At 35.4% G+C, this 5,855-nt stretch overlaps 1 non-coding gene across 1 annotated transcript; it reads right to left on the bottom strand.

Moving 5' to 3' along the window:
- Window positions 1–3,063: 3,063 nt before the first annotated feature.
- LOC136228243 (small nucleolar RNA R71) lies at window positions 3,064–3,170 on the bottom strand. Its single transcript, XR_010688572.1, has one exon. It is a non-coding gene; the product is annotated as a small nucleolar RNA R71 (small nucleolar RNA).
- Window positions 3,171–5,855: the final 2,685 nt, after the last annotated feature.

Consider the following 5,855-nt stretch of genomic DNA (forward strand, 5'->3'; position numbering starts at 1 on the left):
GGCACATCTGTAATGACACATTGTGTCAAGATGATTGGCCTTATTACCAAGTTTTCTAGTATTGGAGATGCGATGGATCATGAACTAAGTGTAAACTTACTTCTTCAATCCCTCCCCGAGAGTTATTCACAGTTGATTATGAACTACCAGGTGAATGGCTTGCAAACCTCTCTTATAGAGCTTGCAAATATGCTCGAGACAGTTGAGCCCAATATGAAGGAAAACGAGGGAATACCGGCCCTTGCTATTGAAGGATCAAAGAAGAGGAAAGGGAACTTCCCTAATCCAATCCATCCTGAGAAAGGCAAGGGAGCCATGCTCACCGAAACAAAGGGAAAGGAAGTAAAGAAGCCCAAAGGAGAGTGTCACTATTGTGGTGAAGATGGGCATTGGAAAAGAAACTGTTTGGTATACCTAGCTGCCCTCAAGAAGGGAAAAGTCGGGACTTCAACATCTGGTATGTTTTATATTGAAATAAATACAATTTCACAGTCTGAATCTTGGGTATTAGATACCGGATGTGGATCTTATATTTGTATGAATATTTAGGGACTCAGACGGACTAAGGAATTGAAGAAAGGAAGCATAAACTTGCGAGTAGGAAATGGAGCAAGAGTTGCCGCCCTCGCTGTTGGAGATTATGCTTTAAGTTTGCCCTCTATGCTTGTAATAGAATTAGGGAACTGTTTGTATGTTCCTGAAATGTCCAGAAACATTATTTCTATTAGCCGTCTTGTTGACGACGGTTTTCATATTTCAATAAAAGATAAACATTGTGAATTTTATAGAGATGGGATTTTCTATTTTTCAGGAATATCACAAAATGGGATTTATGTGTGTTAAGCCCAAAATATACCTAAAATATCATTAATATTTATATCATTTTTATTACAAATTCATGTTATTTATATCTGTTTAGATTACTTTTACTTTCGAATATCTTTCTTTCTTGCAAGGTGCCTGAATATTTGGTAAAATCCAAATAGGAATGAAAAAGGATCAAAAACAGAAGAAAAACCCTACAAAAGGAGTCAAAGACGATGTAAATCGAAAGCGCCAAGTCGAGGACACGAACGAAAGCAAGAAGTAAGAAAACCTGCCGGGCCGCGATAGTGGATCCTCAACCCGCGGCCGCGACACGCGTGGTTTAACTATTTCTCCCCTTCGTCCGTCGCTCAGCTCAGTGCTACGTCATTCACGGCCGCGGATTACCATCCTCGGTAAGTGCAGAAAATTTACAAACAGCATTTTACACAAGCTGAAAATCCAAGAAACGCGTTCGTTCAAGTGGATAAAGACGTCCTTTCACAACGGACACGACTCTAAACTAAGGAACACATCACTTCAACACCTATAAATAAAGAGTTGATATGGAGAGAAAGGGTTGATATGAAATGTTATAATATAGATATAGAATCAGAGCGTAGAACTTATGTCTAAGTTCTAAGTAAAACATTTCGAAAGTTAGAAGTTCGATTCTGTAAAAAGCAATATGATGTACACACATTGTTTATAGTATAATTACAAACACAGTAGCGTTTAGATTCAGTCTTATTAGTTTACATTTTGGTAGAGGCCGTCCGCATCCCTATAACGAAGATACAACGAGAAGATTGAGTAGAGGATCCGCCCCGGAGTCTGACAAACTCTAACGAAGCCCAAGGGAAGAATTGACAACCTTTCACTTGCAATCGTCAAAAGTTTCCATGCTTTCTGTTCTCTGTAAACTTGTTTCAATTTATATTTCATCTAATAAAGTTGGTTCTCTTCAATTCATTTTTTAAGTAGCACTTATGGTAACCAATCCACTAAAGTGAGTTCTGGTGTTTTCATTAAAACGTAGTTAAATTCAAAATCATTACAAGGAAACTTTGTTGAACAACCTAAACAAGTTGGTACTTTTAATGTTAAAGATTAGTACCAGGTTGATTAGGGCACGATACTTTGGATTAAGATCGAAAGCAGTTCAAAGCCCAATACATTGAAGGAGCTTATGATATTACATTTTCATAATGTACAAAGTTTAAAGTTGATTTCTTTGCTTAATGTAAATGAATACATTTAATTATCTTTTCTAAAAAGAACTAAGCGTTCCTGTTTTGTAAAATTCATCCCTAAATCAGAAGACATTTCTAACAATCGATTTATTCTAAATATAAAATCTTATTCCTGCATTTTCAAATACTCAAAGTTCACAAATTCAATTAAACAAATTTCCTAAATTCAATTAAACAAATTTCACTTTTTATTTACATTTAATAAATCTAACAAGTTCGAAATTAATAATTCAAAAATAAGTTTTTCGTTAAAAAACGTATCTCTGTGGGTTCGATATTTTTATTACTACAAGCGAAACCGTGCACTTGCGGAAATCGCTCAACAAGTTTTTGGCGCCGTTGCCGGGGATACGCCAAAAATTTTGACAAAATTTTTATTTTTCGTATTCTATTTTCGAATCTAGGTTTACACATTCTTTTTACAACTTTTATATTTTATTTATTTCAGTTTATTTAACATATTTATTTTCAATTTTGTTTTGAAGGTAGTTTGGTTCGTGCAACAATTTCAAGTTCATGCGCAGTTCGCGAAGTTCGGACACGCCACTAGACCCTCTTGATCCAGAAATTGAAAGAACACTTAGAAAAAACAAAGACAAAACCACCTTTAAAAACCAAATTAGTCCAGCCAGAAAATATGGCAACACTTATGGAGTACGCTAGGCCAGGAATGGCCGGTGTAACTAATAGTGTAGTTAGACCCCGTATAAACGCAAACCAATTTGAAATTAAGCCTGCTTTGCTTAATATGTTGCAAAATAACGTAACGTTTTATGGGCTACCTCACGAAAATCCTAATACCCATTTGACAAATTTCTTAGAAATTTGTGACACTTTTAAAATTAGCGATGTGCCAGCCGAAGCAATCAAACTTCGCCTTTTTCCTTTTACTCTTAAGGATCGAGCCAAAGAATGGTTAACTTCTATGCCGGCCGCAACATTTGAAACTTGGGACCAACTTGCCCAAGCATTTTTATTGAAATATTTTCCTTTAGCAAAAACCGCAAGAATCATAAAAGAGTTGACATCTTTTTCTCAAAGTGACAATGAAACTCTTTATGAGGCTTGGGAACGTTTTAAAGAACTTCAACGTTTATGCCCACACCACTCATTGCCAGATGCTCTTTTAATGCAAACATTCTATAGTGGATTAAATCCTACGACTAGAGGGTCATTAGATGCTATGTCTGGAGGGTTATTTATGAAGAAGACATCCGCCCAAGCAAGAGAACTTTTGGAGGAAATGGCAATCAACAGCAGTATGTGGCCCGCAGAGCGTGGACATATACCAATGGCGAAACCGTCACCCTCAGGTACATCATCGGTTAAAGGTATAATGAATCTTGATCCAGTTGCGATGTTACAAGCCCAAGTTTCTGCCTTATCGCACAAATTTGATAGGTTTATGGCACCGTGCGATCCTAATGGTACTCCGATCCAGACAGATATTGATTACGAAGGTATGGATGTAATAGAACAGGTAAATTTTGTCCAAACTAATAATCCTTATTCTAATACTTATAATCCTGGATGGAGAGATCATCCTAACATTAACTGGAGAGATAATAATAATAATAATGCAAGTGCTAATCAATATCGTAATAATAACTTTCAAAATCAATCGAGAGATACGATTAGCACTTTATCTTCAAAAATCGACAAATTTATAGATGCTATGAATGGAAAAATAAGTAATCAAGATCAGCTTATTCAAAACCAATCATTTAGCATCCATAATTTGGAGGTTCAAATTGGACAACTTGCTAAATCAATTCCATCCCGCAAAGAGGGAAGTCTTTCCAGCCAAACGGAAGGAAATCCGAAAGAGCATGTAAAGGCTATCACTCTTCGTTCAGGGAAAAACTACTCAGATCCGGAAATACCCGGAGATTCAACTTTACCTGGAACTGATTTACAAAATTCCAAAGAAAATACATTAAAACAAAAAGATGCACAAATTGATTTTGGTACGAAACCTTTTGTATCAAAACCACCTTTTCCACACAAGGTCCGAAATAAGGACCATGATAAACAACTTTTATCGTTTTTAGATAAACTTAAAAATTTGCATATAAATTTAACATTTATGGATGCAATTACGCAAATTCCTAATTATGGAAAGTTTTTGAAAGACTTAATTTCAAAAAAAAAATTAGCTGGGAAGGAATTTCATCCATTTCACTTACTGAAGATTGTAGTTCGATAGTATCAAGCAAATTACCTACTAAACTCAAAGATCCCGGATGCTTTACCATTCCGTGTAAATTGGGAGATATTGAATTTCCAAGTTGTCTTTGTGATTTAGGAGCTAGTATAAACTTGATGCCATTGTCTATTTTTGATAAATTAGGTTTAGAAGAAGACATCAAACGTACTAATATGGTTTTGCAATTAGCGGATCAATCCACTAAAAGACCATATGGTATAATTGAGGACGTTTTAGTAAAAGTTGACAAATTTATTTTTCCTACTGATTTTGTTATCTTAGATTTTTCTTATGATGCTAATTGTCCGCTAATCTTTGGTAGACCGTTCATGAACACGGGACGTGCTCTAGTCGATGTGTCAGAAGGAAAAGTAGTTTTAAGGATAGGAGACGATAAGATCGAATTTGACATAAATCGAGCAATGAAATATCCTATGGAGGATTTCGCTTGTATGAAACTTGATCTAGTTGAAGAATGTATTAACGACATTATTCAAAGAGAAGAAATAATAGAACCTATAATGGGTGAAGAATTGGAAGATAAGGACCCAGAGCCTTTGATTCGAGAAGATGGACCAGTTCCGCCTTCAGTAGTAGTTCCACCTAAATTAGAACTTAAAGAATTACCAAACCATTTGAGGTACACTTTCCTAGGCGGAAGTGATACTCTACCTATAATCATCTCTAACAAATTAACCGAAAATCAAGAAGAAAAATTGAAAGAAGTTGTTAGAAATAGAATAGGAAGTATGGGATGGCAGATTTCAGACTTAAAAGGAATTAATCCTAGTATTGTAATGCATAGGATTCACTTAGAAGAAGATAAGCCACCTAAAGTGGATAGACAAAGACGCTTAAATCCGAATATGAAAGAAGTAGTAAAAAATGAGATTACTAAACTTTTAGACAATGGAATCATTTATCCTATTTCGGATAGTGAATGGGTTAGTCCAATCCATTGTGTACCAAAAAAAGGAGGCATAACTGTAGTAAGGAATGATGAAGGTGAATTAATACCTACGCGAACCATCACCGGTTGGAGGGTTTGTATAGATTATAGGAACCTAAATAAGGCAACTAGGAAAGATCATTTTCCTTTGCCTTTCATTGATCAAATGATCGAAAGGATAGCCGGTCATGCCTTTTATTGTTTTCTAGACGGTTATTCCGGATTCTTTCAAATATATATTTACCCGGATGACCAAGATAAAACAACCTTCACGTGTCCTTATGGCACATTTGCATATAGGAGAATGTCTTTTGGTCTATGTAATGCACCAGCAACATTTCAACATTGTATGACTGTAATTTTTAATGATTTCATTGAAGATATCATGGAAGTATTTATGGATGATTTTTCAGTTTATGGAGATTCTTTTGATGCATGTTTAAAAAACATAGATAGAGTTCTTTCTAGATGCGAAGAAACGAATTTAGTATTAAATTGGGAAAAATGTCATTTCATGGTTGATGAAGGAATTGTTTTAGGTCATAAAATATCTGAAAAAGGATTAGAAGTGGATAGAGCGAAAACTTCAGTGATAGAAAAATTGCCCCCGCCAACTACTGTTAAGGGAGTAAGATCATTTCTA

Source organism: Euphorbia lathyris, chromosome 4 (genome assembly GCF_963576675.1).
Source record: "Euphorbia lathyris chromosome 4, ddEupLath1.1, whole genome shotgun sequence".
NCBI lineage: Eukaryota > Viridiplantae > Streptophyta > Magnoliopsida > Malpighiales > Euphorbiaceae > Euphorbia > Euphorbia lathyris.